The sequence below is a fragment of the Cupressus sempervirens genome, chromosome 4 (genome assembly GCF_028749045.1).
Source record: "Cupressus sempervirens isolate cs-2001-9-10 chromosome 4, ASM2874904v1, whole genome shotgun sequence".
In the NCBI taxonomy this organism is placed as follows: domain Eukaryota; kingdom Viridiplantae; phylum Streptophyta; class Pinopsida; order Cupressales; family Cupressaceae; genus Cupressus; species Cupressus sempervirens.
This window is the reverse complement of record NC_143121.1, coordinates 496,291,157-496,317,240: the sequence shown is the minus strand read 5'-3', so window position 1 is coordinate 496,317,240 and position 26,084 is coordinate 496,291,157. Positions and strand designations below refer to the sequence as shown.

Below are 26,084 nucleotides of genomic sequence, written 5' to 3'. Positions count from 1 at the left end.
TCCAAAGGTAATGCATTTCAGCTAAATCCTACTTAATAACATGTTTGGTTGCAAAGGTTGATAACTGTTGGTAATGACATAGAAGGTTTTGTTATATAAACTTTGATAATATTGTGAAAGTTAGTAGTATATTTGTAGTGAGAGATCTACCTAAAATTATTAAGCCTACTAATGTTGTCTGCAAGGAATGTATTTTGGCTAAGCAGAGGAAAGTATCTTTTTCTAGCAAGAAATTCTCTAAAATAGAGAAATTGAGAGGTCCTACAAGAACCAGAGGATTCTATGGTGAAAGGTACTTTATGATTTTTGTTGATGATTTCACTAGGATGATGTGGGTAGCATTTCTTAAAGAGAAGTTTGCACATTTGAGTTATTTAAGATATTCAAGAATAGAGTTGAAAATGAATTTGGTGTCAATATTAAGTGTTTATGATTAGATAGAGGAGGAGAGTTCACTTCTAGAGAGTTCAACATGTTCTGTGAAGAGAATGGAATCAAAAGACAATTATCTTTACCTAGAATGCCTAAACAAAATGAGATTGCTAAAAGAAGAAACAATTTAGTAGCAGAAGCAACAAGAGAGATATTATTTAAGAATGATGTCTCAAAGATATTTCGGAGAGAAGTAGTTAACATTACAATATATACTCTAAATAGAGTACATATCATAAAAGGTATGAGCAAGACACCCTATGAGTTCTAGTTTGGTCATTCATCATCAATCAAATATTTCAAAATATTTGGAAGTATTTAAGTGTTACATAAAGAGAGATGATGATATTGGCAAGTTTGATCCTAGAAGCAATGAAGGTATGTTTCCTAGTTACTTATTGAAAAGAAAAACATATAGATGTTTCAACTATAGAACTAAGACAATAGTTGAGTGCACAAATGTAGGGATTGATGAAAAGTTTGGTACTAAAGAGAAGATGGTAGATTATTATTCTGATGAAGAAGAGGATAATTCTAGAATTGTTAGACATAATGTTGAAGTTCTTTTTGAGACTAATAATGATTTGTAGAATGAAGTATCTATTGATCATAGAGAAGATCAGAGATCTAAACCTAGGGAAGAGATCAAAGTTGAGATGTCAACTCCTACTTCTTGCAAAAACATGATAAGGAATCACCCTCTAGAGTATATAATTGGGAGCAAGAATAAATGTGTGATGACAAGGAATAGAGTGAATGAGGAATTGCATCTAATTTCTCAAGTGGAACCCAAAAGCATAGATGAGGCATGCAAGGATGATCACTAGATGCAAGCTATGAAAGAAGAACTATATCAGATTGAGAAGAATGAGACATGAGAATTAGTTCCTAGACCTAAAGACAAGGATGTGATCGGAACCAAATGGGTATTCAGAAATAAGATGAATGAGCAAGGTGAAGTTGTGAGAAACATAGCCAAAATTATTTACAAAGGTTACAACAAGAAGGCATAGATTATAAAGAAACCTATGCACTCCTGGAAAGAATGGAAGTAGTAAGGATGTTATTAGCTTATGCAACAAGCAAGAATTTCAAGGTTTATCAGATGGATGTCAAGTCAGCTTTTCTAAATAGAGAACTTGAAGAAGAAGCCTACATCGAGCAACCTGATGGATTCCCTCTAATAGAAGATAAAGATTTTGTATGAAAACTAAAGAAAGAACTATATGGTTTGAAGCAAGCACCTAGAACTTGGTATACAAGGTTGGATAGGTATTTATCAAAGGTACAACAGATGGTAATTTGTATTTGAGGAAAATTGATGATGATCTATTTATCTTGTAATATTTGTGGATGACATAATATTTGGAGGAGATGATGAAGAAGGTGACAAGTTTGTTGAAGAGATGAAAAATGAATTTGAAATGAGCATGATAGGAGAAATGAAGTTTTTTCTAGGATTGCAGATTGTGGAAAACAAAGATGGGATATTTCAAGCTAATCCAAAAGAGTATCATTATGTAATAATAAAGAGGATATTTTGATATTTGAAGGGTACATTTGATTATGGAATATGGTATGATAGATAAAATGATTTCACCTTGTGTGCATATACTGATGCAACTTGGGTAGGAAGTATAGATGATAGAAAGAGAAACAATGGTGGAGCATTATTTATTAGAGGAAGATTGGTTTCTTGGTTAAGCAAGAAACAAGATTGTATATCTCAGAGTATAGCTGAGGCAGAGTATGTTGCAACAAATAAAAATTGTAATCAAGTTATGTGGATGAAATAAATGTTGAAGGATATTGGAATTGAGTTTACAAAACCTGTTATCATTTACTATGATAACAAGTATAGTAAGCATGTCTAAGAATCTAGTATTGAATTCTAAGACAAAGCACATATCCATAAAGTATCATGTTTTGAGAGAGAAGAAAATAGAGAAAGAAATAAGGTTGGAGTATGAAAGCACTAAAGATCATATAGCATATATCTTTATTAAGCCTTTTGTCTAAAGATACTTTTTAGTATGTAAGAGGTATGCTAGGGGTTATGCCCCTACCTACTTTAGAGTAGTTGATGCCAGGAGTGCATTAGTCTAGTGGTACAGAGAACTATGGTTAGACTAGACTAAATGCCAATCTCTCCTATATGGGGGAGTATTTGATATGTACTAAGTCATGAAGGACTCTTGGTAATTAGTGCTTGGTATTGAATAGTGCCTTTGGACACTCAAGGTGGTTGATAATTTAAGAAGATGATTAACAATGATACCCACTAGATGATTCACTAAACAATAGGATCTTGTTAAGGATATTGACCTTGTTAGGAATCTATGAAGTACACATAGTGTCTCTAGTGTCTCAAGTCCTTGTTAGAGGACTAGGCCTTGTTAGAAGCCTAAACCCTATTAGGAGTTTCTACAACCCTATTAGGAGTTAGTAGATCAATTACAAAGTATGCAAGAATAGCCCACTACCGTAACATGCAATTATATAATTCAGTTCCTTCATAGAATAGATATACATACAATACTTGCTTACTGTTGTAACTCACACTTGCTCTAATCTTATATCAGATTTCACAACACATAAGGATTGTAGATGGTTCTCACAATAGTTCACATCTCACATCTAACCATGCAACTTTCACAATATCTACGCATTATACACATTCACTGTAGAACACATTTTCCCATTATTTGTGCAACATAAGATCTTTACTTATACTTTACACATTCACAAATTGTTTCTCAGTCAGCTTTCATGTCTTCACATCATTGAAATAATATAAAATAATATCCACATAGTTAGTTTAACATGACATAGTAATTATTTTGAAATAATAACAATTCCTAAAGTTGTACAACTTTATTTTCTGCTATGTTTTGTTCTACACTGTTAAATACCAACACAGTTAAACTTATTGTAGCTTGCACTGTATTGACTATATACACATGCACACTAGTACACATCATCATAAAAATCTTACACACCTTTCCTCAACTACACATAAGCTAATTCTTTATGCATCATCCATACTATTAAGATCCGTTCACTATACTCCTATAAACTATCTTATACTTACACAATTCTCTGGCTTTGAATACATAAATGAAATGTTGAGTATATGCTGTCATAAATGACAACCATCAAAACATATAATTGACCATATTTCCAATAATATCCACTTTTGGAATTGATGACAACATTTGAAAAAATTGGCTAAGTCCCAAAATGATGTCATACAAAACAAAAGCAAATAAAATAACTACAGACAAATTGCCTTCAAAACATAACAATTTTATTCATGTTTTGATGAATCATTACATTCCTTATCACTTCTTTACATTTGATACATACATAAACTTCCCCTTACATATACATCTATATCTATACAATTTTCCTCTGATAATACTCCCCCTTTGACATCAATGGCAAAGGTGTAGAAAAATAAAAATAAAATTGTATCACAAAAAAATGTTACTTTCTATTGATTAGCTCATTATTTTGGATATGCAATCTGCAAAATCAATCTTCAGTCTGTCAAACTCCTTCTTCTAGTTACCTTTGACTATATCTGATATACAAATGAGCGCACAAAGTGTTGGAGATATAAGAGGAATAACTAAGAGGGAAGGGGTGAATTAGTTGCCACAAAAATAAATCCTAGATCCCTTAGATGTCAAAACAAATAAAAACTCTGATTAAACTGTATTTTGCTGTAACTTGACAAACACACATGCACTCAAATTACACTAACAAATGTTCTAATTTGATAAACACTAAAATAACTCGATACCTTCTTAACTTGAAAATCTTAAGAAATAATCTATGTTTATCCTTACTTAACTTAGTTAAAAAATACATAAAGTAATAGCATGAACATAATTGACACCAAGATTTAACATGGAAACCCAATTTGGGTAAAACTACCAATTTCAACTAGTTACTGATTTTCACTCTTCTAAAGTGAGCCTTGTTAGGAGCCAACCCTGTTAAAGGTTACAAAACACACTATTAGGTGTGATCCTATTAGAGGATTTAATCACCCTATTAGGAGTGGCCTTGTTAGAGGTCTTGAGAGACTTCAAATAGAAATGTCACCTTGTAAGAGGATTTACAAATAGCTGTTAAGCCAACTCAGTTAAGAGATTTAGATCATTTCTAAAATAGTTAGAAAGTAAGATTAAAAATCTCAATTTTGGCTTGTATACTTGACCCTTCCTAATTGAATGTATCTTTGCAACTCAATAAGGATATTCTACTTATCCTTCAAATTCACTTCCTCTAAGTTCTATTTTGTTCCACACGTTCAATCCTCAACTTGACCTCATATTTATATCTTACACATTTTCAAGTTGGCTTGAATATAACTTAGAATACTTAATATTCATCTCCTTAGATGGCTAGAACCAACAACTAAATCAATTGCACTTAATATTCCAAAACAAGAAAATCCTTCATTAGCCAACTATGCTTGATAGACACTAACTCAAAAATGATTTTCCTATATTAACAAAGTGACCTTGGTTAACACTACATATTCAAAAATTTCCTTTGGTAACCAAGTGAGCTTGGTTAACATTGGTTTCATCCAAAATTTTCTTCATTAACCGAGTGAGCTCAATTAACACTCAACTTCTACAAACTTTCCTTTGATGACCGAGTGAGCTCGGTAGACACTGACTTCTGAACTTGGAAAACTTTGGAATGCTTAGAAGATACAGGAAACTATCTTCATCACCCAAGTGAGCTCGACATACATTGACTGAAAATGATATGACATTTTATGTAACACTAAAGACAATACACAATTAATCAATTATTTTCAACAATCTCCCTCTTTGACATTGATGGCAACACAACATGTCATAATAAAATGAAATTTTAGAGTAAGAATAAAATAAGGAACATATCCTTAGTTTTATTTTGATTCTCATCCATGAGAACTCCCTCTACCTTTAGTTTCTCCCTCTATTAGCAAAGCTCTGCCTTCAATATCTTCTGATAGCAAACTCTCCCCTTTTGATATTAGACCAAGTTCTTCTTCTTTGACATTGCTAAAAAAATTTCTATGATATGACAACCAAACTCTCCCTCTTTGACATCTCATGCAAAGGACAACATTTAGTGGATATCAATGTGCCTTGTCAATACAACATCAATTGTCTGATCTTCAACATGCCCTGGTTGATGCATCACTAAGCTTCATTTAGTGAGCTTCAAATAGGGTAATGACCCCTAACTTACCTCTTAGATACAAAAATGCATCCTTAGGTAATGGATTAGTGAATATGTCTACAATTTTCTCTTTTGTATTCATATATTCCAATTTACCTCTTTGTCCTGTACCAATTCTCCTAAAAAATGATATTTTATAGCAATGTGCTTGGTTTTGGTACTAGTAAATTTGAACTCAATTTTTGATGAATTTTGGTCAAAATTTCAACCCAGGTTGGTCAAAATTGTGACCAAGCCATTCGTGGTAATATTTCTCGTCAAAATTTTGACCAATCTACAGGTTGGTCAAAATTTTTACCAATACATTCATTAAAATTTTTTAATTTTTGCTAGCTCTAATTTGTCATTGTTGGTCAAAATTTCCACCAATGTTTGGTTGAATTTTTTAGAATTGGTGGAAATTTTGACCAATTCTTGGTAAAAAACTATCAAGAATTGGTTGAAATTTCCACCAATGTTTGGTTGATTTTTTTAAATAATTGGTGGAAATTTCAACCAAGTCTTGGTAGAAAACTATCAAGAATTGGTTGAAATTTTCACCAATGTTTGGTTGAAAATGTTTTATAATTGGTGGGAATTTTGACCAAATTTTGGTAGAAAACTATCAAGAATTGGTTGATATTTCCACCAATATTTTGTCGATTTGTTTTTATACTGTATCAAGAAATTATTTCTTATCCATGCCATTTAATTTGCAACCTTTTAAATCTCTGCAAAGATAAAGTTGGAGCAGGAGAATTTTTCTTCTCAAAGGTGTCCTCTAATTGTAAATGTCCATTTGTTCCATGTTGTACCAAGTAATTATTTCTTATCCAAGCCATTTAATTTGCAACCTTTTAAATCTCTGCAAAGATAAAGTTGGAGCAAGAGAATTTTTCTTCTCAAAGGTGTAAAATCAGAGGACACCTTTGAGAAGAAATATTCTCCTGCTCCAACTTTATCTTTACAGAGATTAAAAGGTTGCAAATTAAATAGCTTGGATAATAAATAATTGCTTGATGTGTACAATTAGAGGACACCTTTGAGAAGAAAAAATCTCCTGCTCCAACTTTATCTTTGCAGAGATTTAAAAGGTTGCAAATTAAATGGCTTGGATAAGAAATAATTGCTTGATACAACATGGAACAAATGGACATTTATGCATAGGACATTTATGGAATAAAACAAATGTAGCAGTCAGATTTACTAGATAATTCTTATTTTGCAAACATAAAATGCTTACATGAAAAAATTAAGAATAAAAGTCATATTGTAGGCACATGAATTTACAAATGTATCATTGTACATTTAGAAACCAATATAGAAAATGATGTGGAACATTTAAAATACCAAATTGTCTTGCCATTCTAAATAAACATGCTAATATTTAGTTGAAAATTAAAAACATTGATATTTAGTTGAAAATTTAAAATGCTAATATTTGATGTGCATTACATCCTATGTTTTTTTTAAGAGCAGTAAAATACTTATAGTGCATGGAAAAGAAAGAAAGAAAACAACTTTACCAGTCGGGATATTGGTTCAAGGCCAATTTTTAGGGGATAACTATTAAAAAGATAGGAGAGTTTAGAGATCGTTACAAAGAATGTTGGTTTTCTTTGTAGCAGTGAATCACCAAGAGAATGATCTTCAATGAGAGATGTGGCTAGGACATTGGAGAACCTCAAGGAATCATTGATAGGAGGTCTAGCTACTACTAATTTAACACCAACTATAGCAAAGCTCCTACATAATACCAATGTCACAGAACCATTGGCCTCTAGTAGTCAAAGTTCTTCATTTTACCTTATGACCTTCCTTGAAACCTTTGTATTGAGTTAATCTACTTGAAAAATCACATATTAAAATCTTATTTCTAAAACTATCACAAGAAACACATTAGTATTTGTTAAACATAATTAAATCAAATGCTTAAGAGATATTTTCATGAACCATTTAGGAATTTAAAAAAGAACAATCCTTTTAATCCCAAATATTTCCATAAATAATGTATATGCAACAACTACAAAAAGCTTTTTTTATGAATGAAGCAGCTAGCAATGTGAGACAATAGAATTATGCAAATTAAATTCAATTGCATATCCCAGATTAAAGAGCAAAGGGAATTGTTACATTAAGTACCATGATAGATTCAAAAATAAAAAAAACATCAAACATACCTTTCTTCTTGTGGCATTCCAAAATGAATGCAGATTGATGGAAATCTACACTCCACAAGAAGATTGTTCAGCTCTGCAGCTTTGTTAACACTCTTGACAAATATCACAACTTGATTGAAGAAGTCCAGTGCATCAAGCAGATCATTTAGCTTTCGGTTCTTCTCCAACTCATTTAGTTTGATGTATTGTTGGATGAATCTCTAGACATAAATACCAGACACAACAAAAGAGATAATGTTTTACTATTTTATTAGACATTATTAAACTCAAATAAATTCACTACCTGAACTAAACCATGAAGTGTTAATTTTTCCTCATCGTCAATGTATATCTCCATAGGCTAAAAATAAAAACAAATGTGTGTAACTTTAGGTGGTGTGATCGCCATCAAGAGCCAACAGTGCCACACCATTCCACCTCATAATTGTACCGCAAAAAAGAACTAAACATAGCTAGTGCAATTATCATCAAAACTTCCAAAGGGAAAGACATGATTTGTGCCCTCAAAGAATGGTTTATCTAGTGAACCTATCAAGATAATTATAGAAAAACTAAAGAGGGCACTTATATATGCAACAAATGAGGTTGCCATATGATAGTTTATTCACAAAGCTAAAGAAAATCTAGTTAGAAGATGCAAATAAACCAAACCAAATATTTTCAAACCAATCAAAAATTTTGAAATGGTCAAATACTAGTAGAGAACAATTCAAATAGTAGAAAAACTTTTTTTTCAACAAGAAAAGAAATTCCACAATATTAATACTAAAAAGCTAAATCAAATCTGGAACAAGATTTGCTTCATCAGTTCCTACTATGTAATGAGGAGGATAAGGAGGCTTTGGCTTGTCTGAATAATTAGTGTCAAGAAATGCCAACATTGTCCATTTCTGACCACTAAATTCTTTGGCCAGCTTCACACTCTCTTCCACCATAACATTTATTTGTTGATTGGGGTGTTGGGAGCCTACAAGAAGGAGATCATGCTGATTTCTATTCTTCCAAAAGATCTAATAAAATTTTCATTAGGTAAAATTAAAGTACAAAGTCCATTTGAGACTAGCATAAAATGAACTTCTAAGCACCATAATCTTTCTCTAATCCAATAGGATTATTTCAAGGCCTGTTACAAAGTAATATGAAACCATTACAATTGTCTACACATTGATAACTTGAAAATACTAGCTTTCTAAAAGTTCTATTGCTGAATTATACCTAAAAGTCATGTTATCATGATTTCTGCACTTCTAAGTAACATGAATGTTTAGTAGTCCTAAAGTTTTATGACTATTAATTGTCCATACCTAGATTTCTCAGAGGGGGGCCAAAGGCACAAAGGAGGACATGCCGGCAAGCCATGTTTTATATGAAAAAGTTAAATATTTACTGAACTATTATTCAACTGATTCAACTTGCAAATCAGTCAATGGAACATCTATTGAATAAGTTGTAAAGCACACAATTCCTTTTATACCATTAGGTCTAGTATAATAAAATAAAATAAAAAGTAATTCACTTACTAATCCAATGTTCAATCAGTATAAGGAAATTAATGTCAGCAGACATTTATTAGCAAGAAGATTAAAGAAAGTATTATCATTAACTTTTCTTAACTAGATAAATTCAATGCAAAATGAATACAACCATACAAGTCAGGCACCTTCTACAAGTCATCCACCATCTAATCATTTTATAGATATGTGAGTGATTATTTCCTAAAACCATCATTAAAGGAGATAAATAATTCCTTATAGAATACAACAGAAAAATAAACAAGAAGGATTAGTTTGATGTAACCTACAGAACTATCCTCTAACTAATGGATTTACCCTATTATTTACATAAGCTCAGTATTTGTGTTTAATTCTTCTATTGTAACATATCAGGTCTATAATTTCCTATACTCTAGTAGCAATTAGATCAACACTGATGGTATTCATTGAGTTGAAGACGAGATAGTATTATCCTGCATAGAAGCAGATGTATTGGTTCCATCTAGTAGAGAACATGATACAACAGATGTATTGAAATTTTTAAAGGTGGACGTGTAGGAGTGGTTATCGGGCATGACTAGAAATCATGTGGGCTCTACCCACATAGGTTCGAATCCTGCCATCCATGCTTTGCTATGATTTTGAAATTTTTGGGCATGTCATGATCCGCTAGCTGTAATGTGGGGTCTTGGATAATGTTTCAATTGAGCTTTTTGTTCTGTAGGGAAATGCTCCAAAAATGTTTAAACAATATTAATATATTTGCACTTGGATAGAAACCTAGGTACAACCATACATTATTTTCTTATGATCTTGGGTTTATGTTAGATACTCCATCTCTTGGAGGAGTTTTAAGTTTTGGATAATTTTCATTTGGTTGGAAGCTTTGGACTTAAATGTTTAGAAATTTTTGTAGTGAATTTCATACTCACATGATCTAGTGCTAGGGATGTTTACTTCTAAATGTAGCATCTCTTACAAGAGATAAGCTGATTTGCAAGTCTTGTTTATTGAAGTTAGCACTGAAAGTTTGAAAAATCACACAATTCATAGAAAACATCCTTTATAACCCTTAGTTTCTTGAATTTATTATGCTTTAATTTATTTCAAATACCTTCTGATTCCTTTAGAGAGAATTTTGTAGGTTCCTCCTAAAATTTTTTGGCAATGAAAATGAGATCAATCTAGCAGGTGATGGGATAGAAGCAACTGAGTTTTTTGAATGGAAATGGATGCAACCCAAGCAAGTTATTGAACATGTGAGACATCTAGAGTTTAGTTGAGGAATGGCTTGTGGTTGATCTCTAATTGGCTTAATTTGAAGAGTACTAATATTTCTCCTTTGTGTTTTGGATCAGGCTGTAGATAACAAGAGACTAGTTTATGAGCAAGTTTTTAAGGCATTTGATCCATATATAAATTCATAATCAGCTACACTATGTAAAATATGGGAATTGTGTAATCTACTTTCCTTCATATGCCACTTGAATCATTGTGTATAAAGATTTGACACCACATGATAATGTTCTTATTGCAAATAAGATTTTGTCATTTTGACAAATGAGCATATCAGTTTCAAAGTTGTTTCTATCTTATAAAAGCATTTTATCAATATTTCCCTTATGGAAAGGGGAATTTCATAATTTATGAATGCTAGATATGATATGAGGAAATGTTTATAATATCTCAAACATAAATTTCTTTGTCTTTATTTGTTTACTAGGATCTGAACAAGACTCGTACATTCAAATAATTGTCTTTTTCCTAAGAAATTATTACCATTTGTCTTAGATATTTGTTAATGACATATGGTTGTATCAGATACAAGGTTCATTCTTAAGCATCCTTTGTACATGGTCTTTAATTTTAGGCTATGTAACTATATTACAATGATTTTATGGATATCATTCAAGCTTATGGTTTTTGTCAGTCCCATTATTTATTTTTTCAGTTATTTTTGTTTCAAAATTCTAACCATAGCATTTATTGTCCAACAAATTTCCAATTTTCCCCTTTTGTTTCAAGATTCCAAGCAAAATATTACTTGTCCAACCCTAAATGTCCACAAACACTATCCAGAGAAATGATTATGGTTTTGTATACATGTTAATTAGCTAGCCTAAGCCCTATACACTCAGTTGGAAGTGGACCAAGGAGAGCTTCCAAAGAGTGATAATAGCTTAGTTGGCTATAAAATTTCAAAGATCTACAAACCTATTGACTAATAAAAAATTAACAACCTAATTGGCTATAAAATCCCAATGATCTAACAAGTATGTGCAACAAATTCACATTGTCAACTTTTCTTTCTTGCAAAATATATCCAACTAGGCTTCTCTAGGGCAAGTTGTTTTTTAACAGCCACTCAAAAAATGATCTATAACCCTTTAGAGTTCCATGATATTACCTTTATTTAGTCCATTGATGGGAATGCTAAGAGAGATGATATCCCCTAACAAGTCAATTGCCTAGCTGGCTACAATTTTCCAACAATGTTAACATCCATGCAGTAAAGCAAAAAGATTAGATCAAGTCAACAAAATGGCTCATGTGCCTTTTATTTTGAAGGATCCAATAGAAGAAATGTTGAAAATTTTAAGGATCCAATAGAAGAAATGGTGTAGGAGCACCACACACAACCAAGCCAAAGTTGAAGTTTATGGAGACCTCAAAGACCCTCAATACAAATTAGGAAGATGGAGTGTATAAGTAGGGTCATCAAATGAATTGGAGGATCTTAAGACCTATAATAAAACTAAAATAATGCAATTCATCTTCAAAAGAATTGGCCTTGTGGCATTTTTAAATATAAGGTGAGTTGATTAAAATATCTCTAGTCACTATTTGTGAAGCATGTTTCTCAGTAGTCTTACAGAGTTGTCAATAAAATATGCACTTAGTCTAGGATAGGATTTCAAAGTTTTCAATATGACAGTGTTGCATACATGTAGTTATTATTAGAGGTCAGGTGATAAATCAAAGAGGGCAGTTCTGTACACCTTAATGAACAATATATAAGGTAAATTGAAGAAGTAATCGCTCTGTGGAATGAATAGATAAAGAGAGTCTCATACACCAATTTGTTGTCTTGCATGGAGGTGACCTTAAAAACTACCTTCATCTTTTTAACCTTCTATTATGTATATGAAATGCTAAAATGATTCAGAAAAATGTTATAGTATCAAGTCCTTAAAATAAATCTCCTTCTATTAAGTTATAATACAACTAGATATTATGGATGCAAAAAGGACTAATGGTTGGTTGTAATGGACCAAAGTTGTCCAAGTTTCAATAATGTTTTTAATAAAGTTTTAAGAAGTCTAAGATAGGTTGGGGATGAGTCTAGGACTTTAGGAAACAATTACGAAGAAGTCACATTTTTAAATAAAGCCATTTATGGTTTTAAAAAAATTTCAAAATTTCAAATAATAATGGCTATCTCAGCGAACTATTGTTTTGTTATGTTTTGGTTTAAAAATTCAACTCAATAATAAGAGTTGGTTGGATTAGTTTTAGGAGTTATATTGGAGTCTTTTTAATAGAAAAGGGTCTCTATAACGAGATAGGAGAAAAGGTATTGAAATTAGTGTATACAGTTTTGGGTGAACAACAAGCAATAAACTATTCAAACTTTGCAATTTCCTTGATCTATTAATTCTCATTTTGATTGATTGAATTTTAAATTCATTGATAGGGCTCTTAAATCATTTTATTTTACTTTGGATGTGCTTCCAAACATTGTAGTGACTAATTGTCACACCAATTACTGTTAACTAGTTGTTTGTGTTTGAAATTTGCTGTTGTAGTAGGGTTTAGGAATAATTTAGAGTCATTACATGAATACAGAAAACTAATTCATGGATTGAAAACTATTAACTTTCATTATAAATTACTGAGCAAGCATTTGTAGAGTTGGATTGAATAAAAGTGATCACAGTGAAGAACAATGAAGCAAAAATAATGAACATGGTGGATCGAGTATAGCAGTGGCCAAATTGGTCAAACAAGGAGTGTGTTTAATGTTTGGGAACATTATGTGATGTTAATTAGATGGTGAATCCATCTTCAATTTGTTTTAGGAGAGTGTAGAACTAAGAGATTTTGGAAGCCTTAGATAACAAGGGTGTTAAGGCATAAATTGGGGGTTTTGATACTGTAGACCCTTTGGAGTTAATTCCTTTTGCATATGGCCATTTTAATGCATAACTAGTTACTATCTAGTAATTGGGTTTGATAGGATGTCATTTATTGATACATCCTTTGGAAAATTAGTCATTTCCATGCACTAAAAATAGGGGTATAGTCATATATAATTCTATTGACCCAAAACAAGCATATGAAATTTGTTTATGTCATGGAACATTGAAAAGGGTATCCATAAATACCATCACCTTGTCAGGTGTCTTGGAAAAAGTATGAGTTATTTGGGTTTTTGTTCTATTGCTAGTCTACTAAACATCCTACTAGATTTTTTTAATAATTTGAGGAAGAGTTGTGTGGATTGGGGGCATTGAAATTGAATTGGAACCTTAGAACCCTTGAGTCCAAGTGTTTTAAAGTTTATAAAGCCAAACCATTCATTTAGGAGTCTTGAAGATAATCTTGACAAATCAGATCCTTGAAGTATTTGATATGATTAATAGGCTAGAGTACCTAAACCTCTGAAATTTCCAACTTTCATTGTGTTTTGAATACCACCACCCTACTCAAATGCATCCAGAAATGTTGAAGGATAACAAAGAAGGATATATAGATGAGAACTAGAGTAACTATAGCTGATTCAAATTGTGGACATAAAACTTAAACTACACGTTAACAAATATTATGATACCATGCTTACATTAATGTTATTTATTTGAAAAAAGAAATATTTGACTATAGATAAATACCATTATATGATAGTGAGGGTGGATCATGAAGATATTAATATCATTTGTCTATCTCCTTTTAATAGTGTTTTCTCTTTGCTATGGGAACTCCAATAAAATAGGTAGTGTTAAAAGGCATATTATGGCCCTAGACAAGAAGATTAGATAGAGAAGTTGAGGCAAATTCTAGTATGCAATAATAGATTGGTCATGATGTTAGTTGGTTGGACTAGATCCTGGTCAATATACAAGTATACTTGACAATCTCCAAGGTATATATATCAATAGACCTCACAATCTTCAAACCAATATACTATGATGTGTTCATCATCATAAATACAGTAGTTATGACCCACCCAAATCTAATTCCTAGAGACTAAGATGGATTTTGGATAAATAGATAAATATAGAAGTTGACCTCACAATCTCCAAACCAATATACCATATGTTGATGACAAAAAAAGTATACTAATTATGACCCACCCAATTCTAGTTTGTGAAAACTCATGTATTTTGGGCAAACAAGTAAACCATTCAAAGGAACCTAGACTTCCTCATGTTTCGTCTTGATGTCTGAAAGCTCAAGAATGATAATTGATTTAAAGATAACCTAAAATTATGTGTGACTCATAAATAGAGACAAAAGAGGTGGAGGCCTTTCTATTGGAGGATTCTAAAGAAGACCTACGTCGAAAGGGAACTAGGAAGGGAAAAACTCACATTATGGTACCAATCCCACCAAATAGATCCCTGCCCATCAATAGTACCAATGCCACTTGTGAAAATGAATATGCGAAGAAAAATATTAGAAGTATAATAAACTAACCAAACACATATAAAAACTTTGAACTAATGGCCTCCACAACCATCTAATAGTAGCACCTTTTAATAGTTGACTGCTCATTCTAAGCAAGAGGGTAAATTAGGCATCAATAAAGATGAGATTTCATGATCTAGAATTTAAGATCATGCTATAGAAAGTACATCCCCACCTATTATTACAAAATCTATGACATTGAACATAGTTATAAGGGCACTATGAAATTAGAAACCATAGAAAATGAACATGAATTATGTTTGAGTAAGACCATTCTATTGAATTCTATAAACATATATGAAAACCTAGAAAGGTATTTAAAATTAGATACAAAACTAAAAAATAAAACTAAACATACTCGAGCACTGTTATCAAATGAAGGCTACATTTAAACATCGCATACTCACATGCTACTTTCTCTGCTACCATCTTTGAATAGCAATACCAATTCTGAGCACTGAAAGAGATAGAGGAGAAATTATTTTAAGAAAGTTGGAATATGGAGATAAGTTTACAAGTCTTTCCATGGTATACAAAAACAAAGTAAATGGGTTACCTTGGTTTGGATGTAGTAATGAAGGTTTCTCCAGTAGTCCTCATCCACTATGGTTTGTGGATTTCTTATGGGGTCAAGGTTGTTCAAAGAAACTATCCAATGACTACTACAAACTAGAACACTAAGGAGGGCTATAATTACCTAATTACAAAATAGTTAAGACCAAAAACAGACATGTATTCAAAATAAGGACTGTTTGTATGGTGGCTTGTGGACTGCAAGACCATCTATTGTCATATTGGAGTTATGGTAGGAGAGAAATAGACACATTTTAAAAATAAAAGGATAGGATAGGAACAACTTACTGACAAGATGGAGGCTATCATTATCAAGATTGTGAATAATAGAATATTGAAATTGCAAAAAGTGGCAAAAAAGATGACTTATTGGGATGAGAAGATGAGAGGTAGATGGATTTGGGTTTTGTGATTCCTTGGTATGTTAGTTTGAGATTCACTTGGTTTTGAGAATGCTATAATATTCTCTACTTAACAAGGCCAATCACATGAAGGTGGAAGCTCATCTAGCCTCACCCCCTCCCCCTAACACCAATCTAAATTACCCATTATCATCTAATTACATACTTCATTCATTCATTCATCCATTTATGAACTATAACATTTAATCAATACAATCACATAATATTCATTAATATGATATAAAATTCATTAATGCATAATACTAACATTCATTAATATGATATAATGCTTGCATGTAAACAAAAATAGGGGTGAGTCAAGATTTGGATGTTTGAGTCAAGTAGTTGATGACTGCTTCTTATGATTGGCAAGTCAAAATGTCATGAATTTTCTCTGTTAATCTAAGAAGGAAAACCTAGAAAATCTAGCAATCTCTCATGGAGAAGAAAAATGAGTAAATGGACCCTTGACATCTACAAAAAGTGTTGCATAGTGAGTTGGTTGGAAATGTTGCACAATGAGTTGCAAAGATTTGGATTACACCACGTTGAGTTATCTTGTACCACATCAAGTTGCAAAGTTCTAGTTCTCAAAACTTCAAAATCAAAGTGTGTCTTAGAATCAAGGATGACTATGTGCGTAACTAATGTTGATCTGATCCTTGTCCCATTCTACCAATCAAAGGAAGCCATGTACACTACCATGCAAACGCCTTTTAATATTTGTTGTCATGTGATGTTTTAATAGTTAGTTGAGAGGTAGTTTTCATTATTATTTTTGGATCTACTAGTTACAACAACTTTCCAAAAAAAATCACGTTGAATGCATGGAATGTTATCAACCATAATAATATTTGGTAATCATTCATTTAGTAGGAAAGAACGATTTGTTTACAAGGCTACAACATTTATAATGCAATGCATTATTTCACTATTGAAAATATTATGAGTCTCTAAAATACTAAAATGTAATTAATCTTGGAGAATTTAAATGATATTTTTTTTGTTTTTTACTAGTGCTATGTTTTCTATAATTGTTTGAGCTTATCTTGTGTTTGCTATTGCATTTTCAAAATCTACATAGAATTTGATGTCACTTTTCCAGTTGATGAGATCTTTGGGTTAAATCGCCCGCCTCTTCCCTCAACTTCCTCTCCTCCATCAATAGAGCACAAATTAAATAGAGTCCAGGCTCCAAAGGGGAATTCACACTAAACTTTAAATGGAACTGCAAGAGGCAACTCATGAAATTTGAATGTTGGTAGTGTTATTAGGGATGACCATAGTACAATAATAAAGGTAGCTTCCAAGAAACTCCCACCTAGAACAAACCATAAAAGAGAGGCAAATACTCTTCTCCATGTTCTCCTTTTGGCTAAATCATGTATCATTCAAAAGATTTATATTGAAAGTTACTGATTATTATCATCCTTTGTATGCACAAAAGGAATTCAACAAGTTGGAGGTTTAATAACATTATGGGAAAAGCTTGGGATATTTAAGGTAGCTTTCTCAAATAAACTATTGCCCATTGCTACATGAAGATAACAAGGTGGTAGACCTTTTATCGAACATTGGTATCAATGAGAGAGGATCTAATTACTAATGAAAACATGCAATGTTAGTCTCACTGAATTATTTTCCATTCACCAAGTAGAGACAATATGGTTAGCATTCTTAGAGACAATATGGGGGCATTAAGGCAACATTAACGGTATTGATTAGAAAGAAAGTGAATATAGAGAACTTCATTAAGGATTATGGTGACAAGCTTGCAAAAGCCACTAAGGCCATCAAGTTCCTACAACATTGGGTTGATTGGTCAAGTTGGAGAATGGAGAAAATACCACCTCCTTCTTTAGTTCAGTTAGCATAATTACAACATAGAAAATTTTGAAACTTTTGTTACTTATTGGCTATGGAAGATACACACTCAACCTCTCCAATACACATGGGCATACAACAAACAAAATTACTCAGTTTGATTGCCTAAAATGGCATCAATCTTGAAGAAATAAGACCCAATTTATTGCATGGAGTTAGAAGAAAAATATGAGTCCTTCCATTTGATTCTCAATAGTTGACATTATGAAACCAAAGAAGATTTCAGCCTCTTTGAAGTTATGAACATTCCTTCTTTAACATTTAGACCAGTAAGGTACTTTTGTATGATAGTGGATATACAATTCATCAAATCTTTTGGTAAGGTCCATGAAAATTGAATGTAATGCTTTGGAGTGCCTTGTTATCTCAACTATTTTCTTTCGTTGTCTTCAAATGAACAAGGAAAAACTAAAAAGTCTCACATATTATCTTCCTATGAGTTTAGATCAAGTTTTATCACTCAAGCTACTGTTGTATTAAGAACATTTAGTTCATCTTTGCCACCATGCATTTCTTATTTAGGAGAATTTAGGAGTGAATTGTAGATTGTCACACCATCAGAAACAGTGACAAACAACCAATTTTGGCCTAGAAACTTTGTTAAATTTTCCTTATTGAATTTTTCCATCAAATTCACACTAGGATTGGCCAATGCTAGCTGAAACCCATATAAGCTCAACTAAGTAGAATATTGTCTTATATAAGGACATAACTCTCCTATGAAAATATTGTCTCTTTTGAAAAAACTTATTTACCAACTTTAAAATCAATTGTATGTTTCTTATGTAATTCCATGAACCTTGTAACATTGATATATAAATTGAAGTTAAAAATAAATATGATTTGTCACCTGAAGATGCTTGTTATCAAGGACCCTCTTAAGCTCTTGCAACATTCTAATTTTGTCGGTGTCAATGTTAGCCACAACTTCAAGAATGAAAACATAGGAGTGCATCATTTAAATGTAGTTTAAACTCAATGTGCTAGAATTTAGAGTATGTAGAATTTATTAGATTGTCTAAAATCCCCATCAAAAGGTAGATTGTGTTGAAAAAGTTAACATATTTTCATATGAACTATTTAAACATGTTTTCATTTGTGCAACTAGACCATTTAAAATCACATAAAATAGTAGATGAAGCTTACAAAGTTAATATAATTTCATATGAACTACTTAAACAAGTCAATTAAATTTAACCCACATGACACTAAATATTGAATTGGGGAATTGATTCATATGAAGGCAGCCTCTTTCATGGGGTGATAACAAATAATGAGATTTTTTCAAGTAGAAGAAATGGGTGGATTTCACAACTTACAAGACATATCTAGAATAACATACTGTAAAATATCTTCTTTAACCCAAAGATCCTTTTCATCCTCTAACCATCTTATTAGCCTATGTTCAATGGCAGATCATGGCATGTAAATATGTATGATATGGCCATTTTTTCTATAAATATACTTTATGAAGATGAAATCTGTAGGATCATGTACTATGTTTTATTGGAAACTTGTGGGTTTAAATCATTACTATGAATGATTCAAAAATTACTTAAAATGAATTCATTCTTGAAGATGTTATTTACAATTTTTGTTTGATAAATAGATAACTAACATTTCTCTTAAGTAGTTTGAGTTGGCAAAATATGTTGGAGAATCTATGTGTAGAATGATAATTCCTAGAACTCTTATGGCATCTGTATACTATTCAGTATCTTTGTATATTGTGGTGTTTGGAATATTTCCAAGAGCTACATACGAGGCCTTAAAATGGCCATTATCAATCTCAGTATAGAAATGACCACCTACAGTGAAAGGATGTAAACTTTGTTGAGTAAAGCAAGCACTTCATTACTTATTTTACCAGTTTATTTTAAGAGGTACTAAATTCAAAACTAACACTGTCGAAACAAATGTAATGTATACTTCTTTTTTTTATGGGTCCTTGGCAATGAAATAATAAGAATTATCAACATACCACCTTGATAAGACCTATCTCAATATCTCCAAAGACCACTCCAAAAAAAGCTCCCATGTAGACTAAGAAATCAATTTTGTCCACCTACTAGAAATGATAAGCTCTAGGGATATCAATTAAGCCAAGCATGGCTGAAATTAAAGGACTACAAGGGGAGTGTAGTGAAAGAGTGGAGTCAAGAAGAGGAGAGTTAACATCACTCCGATGCTCGTCACAATGTTTGATACTATTGTCTTGCAACCAACATTGAAGTTTATAGCTGACCTTGAAAAGACACCTGAACAAACCTCATCTATAGTAAAGCAAGGCTATTCAGTACTAAAACAAAAAAATTTTAGTGCCATACTAAGTTCAAAACCTAAAGGTTTAGGAGTCCAAACAAATAAGAAGCCCAAAGACTTACCCGTTGTGAGGTAGCAAGAGAAAGATGGACCTATAACGTTCATCATGCCAATGTCAATCATTTCCTTATTACCATCAATATGGTAGTTCTTAATGAGCCCAAAAAATCTACCAATTGCTATTCCTTCCTATTTTTTATGCCACCTAGATTAGCCTAAATTAATATGACATATGAAGGTATCATGAGAAATAGCCTTGAAGGTAACACTGATCTAATAAGGGAAACATTGTTCATCTGCCTACCATAGTATAGCCGTATTGGGGCCTACCTGACTATATCTTCTCTGGCCTTTGTAGTATGAGTGTTCATGTGAAGCACCTAGCTTTCTCAACCACATAGAGATAGGGAACCCAAGAAGGGACTAGGCCAGACACCTATCAAGAACTAGCTGACAAATCAAGCATTTAATTGTTTATGATGACCAAGCTCTGAACCATTTAGATTATAGGAAGATCCCCCACCGCTTCTCATTTCCTAGGCTAAATAGTATAACAAAGTCATTATGGAGGAACCATTGAAAGCATCCAGCTACTTCCCACTTCACAATTATGGCATGAAATCTCATGAGAAAAAATGGTCAAAATCACTAAGCTAATGCGAAAACCCACGAAATCACCAGAGTTCATCCTCCTGCAAAATCACCAAATGTAATGAAAAATTTATTAAACTCAAATGCAAACTTGAGTATCTTTATCAAAATTTTAACTTTGAATATTTTCAACTTGGGAAAACTCATGTTGTTGGTTGAAATTTTGACCAAAGTGCGATTTTTTTTTTTGTGAGCAATGCGAGAATGAAAACAAAAGACTAGGATTCATAGCTTTGGTTCAAAATTTTGGTAGGAAAATGAGTGAAAATGTACTAGTGTTGTATGCATCATAGGATTCTTGGATATATTAATTGCACTAGTGTTATCACATAAGATAACCACTAGATCATTGATCTCTATCTTCATACCTGTCAACAATTGCTTGAACCAAAAAATATTAGAACAATTAACTACTATTGCCACATATTCTACCTCTATTATGGATTGAGAAATACAATTCTTCTTCTTGCTTTTCCAAGACACTAGTCTTTTACCAAGAAACAATGCTCCACCACTTGTGCTCTTTCTATCATCAACACTTCCTACCCAATCAACATCTATGAATGATTTCAAATCCAAATTGCCTCCTTTTTTGTACCATAATCCATAGTCTTTAGTACCTTCTAGATATCTCATGATTCTTTTGATTTCCATCATGTAATTTTTTTTGGGATTCACCGAGAATCTTGCTACCATACCAACTGCTAATGCAATATAAGGCCTTGTGTACACTACATACTGCAATTTTTCAATCATTGATCTATATGTGGTTTGATCTGCTGCTTTGGAATCATCATTTTTGAAAAGCTTATGTCCAGTAGACATAGGTTTTTCAATAGTTTTTGAATTTTCTATTCCAAACTTCTTTAGTATCTCCTTGATATATTTAGATTGAGTAATGTAGATACCATCTTTCTTTTGCTGGATTTGTAATCCAACAAAGAATTTTATCTTTACAAACATAGACATCTCAAATTCTTTACTCATCTCCATTAAGAATGCCTTGCATAAGTCATCATTTCCTATAAATAAAATGTCATCCACAAATATTTCCGCCAACACAATTTTCTTATTTGGTCCTTCTTTGATACACAAATTGCTGTTATCATTTGTTCTTTGAAGAAAACTAATCTTTATCAAGTAGTTATGAAGTCTTTCATACCGTGATCTAGGAGCTTGCTTGAGACTATATAATACTTTGTGCAATTTGTAGATCATATCTCTTTTTCTAAGATCTACAAAACCTTTAGGTTGTTCTATGTAGACTTTCTCATCAAGAATTCCATTTGAGAATGCAGATTTTACATCCATTTGATATACTTTAAATCCTTTATGTCTTGCATATGCTAGAAAAGTTATAACACCTTCTAATCTTGCAAAAGAAGCAAAAATTACACCATAATCAATACCATCATCTTGAGAATAACCTTTACAAACTAACCTTTCTTTGTTCCTTGAGAATTTTCCATCTTTATTTAGCTTATTTTTAAATACCTTCTTTGTGCCAATTACATTTTTATCCTTGGGTCTTGGAACAACATTCTGAAATGTCCCTTTTCTGATTTTGTATGAGATTTCAAACCTCTAATCAGATCTTTAAGATCAAAAAACTAATATCACAAAGATCCACCAAATTTCTCAAGAAACCCCAAATCGGGTATGCCAAAAATAGTGCCAAAAGCTTCACAACTTCACCTATTCTTAATAAATCTGAAAGTGGACATTTTTACAGAAATTTCAGCAGCATAACAGCCTACAAAATGAAATTTCCAGATCCGTATAGCTTTTACACAACAGTTCTCAAATGTAGAACACAAACTATGCTCAATCGAGCTCCCAAAATTAACACACAATGCCCGGAAACACCACAAAAACACTCATAAACTATCTCAGAAGTTTAATCACGAACCAATACATATATTTAGCTCTATTTTAAAAGCTTAAAGTATGAAATACAGCAGCAACCCAAACTGATATGAAACACTCAACTGTAAACACCAAATTCATACCAAAAACACACCCGAAAACCCACAAATTTGCACTATTCAGCACAAAGGCAAACTCTGTATGAGCATGCACATGGAATGAATTCAAACTCCCATGCTTAGCCTTCTTGGAAACCTACAAACTCCTGTTCTTGGGTCTCCCTAGAAACCTGCAAACTCCCGTTCTTGGGTCTCCTTCTCCACAGGTTTGGCAGCCTCTGAAGAATAACAAAGAATGAGCAAAAATCAAGTTCTCCCCCAGCCCAAAATGCCTCCAAACCCCTTAAAAGAGGGCATAATTGTAACTCACATCCAAGAGAGGTTAATGAAACATATTTTAATAATAATTTTCATTTATTAGTCCAACGGTTTCCAAAGATTAACCCCCTTTTTTCGAAACTTCACTTTCTTGGGCCTGCCTGCCTTAGCAAAGATTATTTTTTAATTATTTGAAAAGGGGACATGACACATTCCAAGCCTTATTCTTCTCTATCTGATCTATTTATTCATTCATAGCTTCAATCCAACTTTCATTATCCAAAGCATTTTTAACATTTCTTGGTCCAAATTTAGTAAGCAAACATGTACCTTTCAGTTTGTTTCTTGTCATTGTTCCATCTGACTTGTCTCCTATGATCTAATCAAGTGCATGGTTCTTTTTGACATATTTTACTAATATAGGTATTTTAGATTTGGAATTCGTTCTACTAACCTCTTCATGATCTTCTATAACAAGCTCGAGTCCCACTATCTGTGACTCGGGTCCATTAGACTTAGTTTTCTCTGGCACTAGCTCGTTAGCTTCTGACCACAACGATATGAAATCTTTTGTAAGCTTAAAGATAATACACATAATTAATCAATTTTTAATTTAAAAATGCTCTCATACCAATTGTTGAAAATATAAGAGCAGTAATTGAAAGGGGAGGGGTGAATTAGTTACCACAAAAATAAATCACAAATCCCTTAGATGTCAAAACAAAAAGAACTCTGATTAAATTGTATTCTGTTGTAACTCGACAAACACACATGCACTCAACATATTCTAGAAAATGTTGTAATTTGGTAAACAGTGAAATAACTCAGTAACTACTTAACATGAAAATCTTAAGATATTATCTTTTTTTATCCTCACTTAACTTAGTTGCAAAACACATAAAGAAATAACATGAACACAATTGACACCAAGATTTAACATGGAAATCCAATTTGGGAAAATCAACCAATTGCATCTAGTTACTGATTTTCACTCTTTTGAAGTGAGCCCTGTTAGGAGCCAACCCTATTAAAGCTTACAAAATATGTTGTTAGGTGTGACCTATTAGAGAATTTAATCATCCTATTAGGAGTGGCCTTGTTAGAGGCCTTGAGACACTTCAAATAGAAATGCTACCTTGTTAGAGGATTTATAAATAACTGTTAAGCCAACTCAGTTAAGAGATTTAGATCATTGCTACAATGGTTAGAAAGTAACAATAAGATGACTTGGTTTTTGATAAAACTAAATTACTAATTATAGATCTCAATTTTGGCTTGTATACTTGATCCTTCTTGATCAAATGTATCTTTTTATGTCAACAAGGATATTCTTCTTATCCTTCCAATTTGCTTCCTCTAAGCATCACCAAATCTTCTATTTTGTTCCATACATTCAATCCTCAAATTGACCTTATATTTATATCTTACACATTGTCAAGTTAGCTTGATTATAACTTAGAATACTTAATATCCATCTTCTCAGTTAGCTAGAACCAACAACTAAATTAATTGAACTTAATATGCCAAAATAAGAAAATCCTTCGTTAGCTGACCATGCTTGGTAGACACTAACTTAGAAATGATTTTCTTGTGTTAACCAAGTGAACTTAGTTGACACTACATATTCATAAAATTCCTTTGGTAACAAAGTGAGTTTGGTTAACATTGGTTCCATCCAACATTTTCTTTATTAACTGAGTGAGCTTAGTTAACACTAAACTTCTACAAATTTTCCTTTGACAACTGAGTAAACTCAGTAGACATTTTCTTTTGAACTAGGAAAATGTTGGAATGCTTGTGAGACATTGGAAACTATGTTCATTACCCAAGTGATCTTGGTATACACTAATTGGAAATGATATGAAATTTTGTGTAACATCAAAGACAATACACAATTAATCAATTTTTTTTAACACAAAGTGCATAGGATGCCACTTCAATTGCACTCAAGTCAGTATAGGCAAAAATTTTATTGGAATTCTTTGCTAAAAGGCATTCCTCCAATTTCCTCTAAAAATTTATGACCTTGGGTGCTAGATATTCTCTAAGAAGAGAGAATCTTCTTATTACCTTCTCCTTGTCAAATTCAATGCTTCTAATAGCATTATGGATCTTCGTAATCTTATTCTCAAAATCTTTAATTCTGATCTCTAGTTGCTGCAATCTTGTAGTGAGTGACTAAAGCTCACTCATATGGCCTTTGATTTTTACATTAAAATCAAATACATAAGTATAGGACATTTCACACTGTCCATACATCTTCTTACCTTCATAAATACACTATCTCAATTCCTTGATGTTCGATCAAGTCCCTTCAAATTGTTGCACACATTAGTGCATACTATGTTGAATAGTGCTACATCATGATTATTTTGTGCTCACGCTACTCCTACTTCAGCTAAGATATTATGATTGGCACCTTTGACATTGATGTCAATGGGAGAGATAATGTACATGAAAAACATTTTGAGAGAATGTACATAAGCAATGCAAAGAGAAGCACTTGTTGAGATGTCAATGGGAGAGAGTTATCTCTTTAGGGAGATTTAGAAAGATTCATGTAAGTGCACAGAAGAATATGTAAGTGCACAAATGCAAGCATAAATTATTGGAAGTTATTTTCTAGGAATAAATTTTGCCAATCCTAAAAGAAGAAGAAGAACAATACATTATTCCAGAAGATTTGATTAATGAAGATGATTTGAGAAGATGACAATAGCAGAGTACAGTTTGGTATACTTGGACTTAGATGTGTTTCATCCATGTTTCCATCAATGCCAAAGGAGGATATTATTAGCATGAATGTTGATGCTACTACATTGGGGGAGTATCCTAAGCATTAGAGAGTATTGATATGTTGCATTCATAACTATTTTTGTCATGTATGTCAACATAGCAGTAATTCTATTAAGACTGGTAGAATTGCAGTTAGTAATATTAGTATGCATAGAAGTTGAGGAAGTTTTAGAGGATACATAGTCGAGGAAATTTTGA

The 26,084-nt window shown here is 32.2% G+C and overlaps 1 long non-coding RNA gene across 1 annotated transcript; it reads left to right on the top strand.

The window, feature by feature from the left end:
• The first annotated feature begins 10,473 nt into the window (after window positions 1–10,473).
• Window positions 10,474–10,931, top strand: LOC149562111 (uncharacterized). The gene is made up of 2 exons (XR_016363479.1): window positions 10,474–10,590; window positions 10,690–10,931. It is a non-coding gene; the product is annotated as an uncharacterized LOC149562111 (long non-coding RNA).
• Window positions 10,932–26,084: the final 15,153 nt, after the last annotated feature.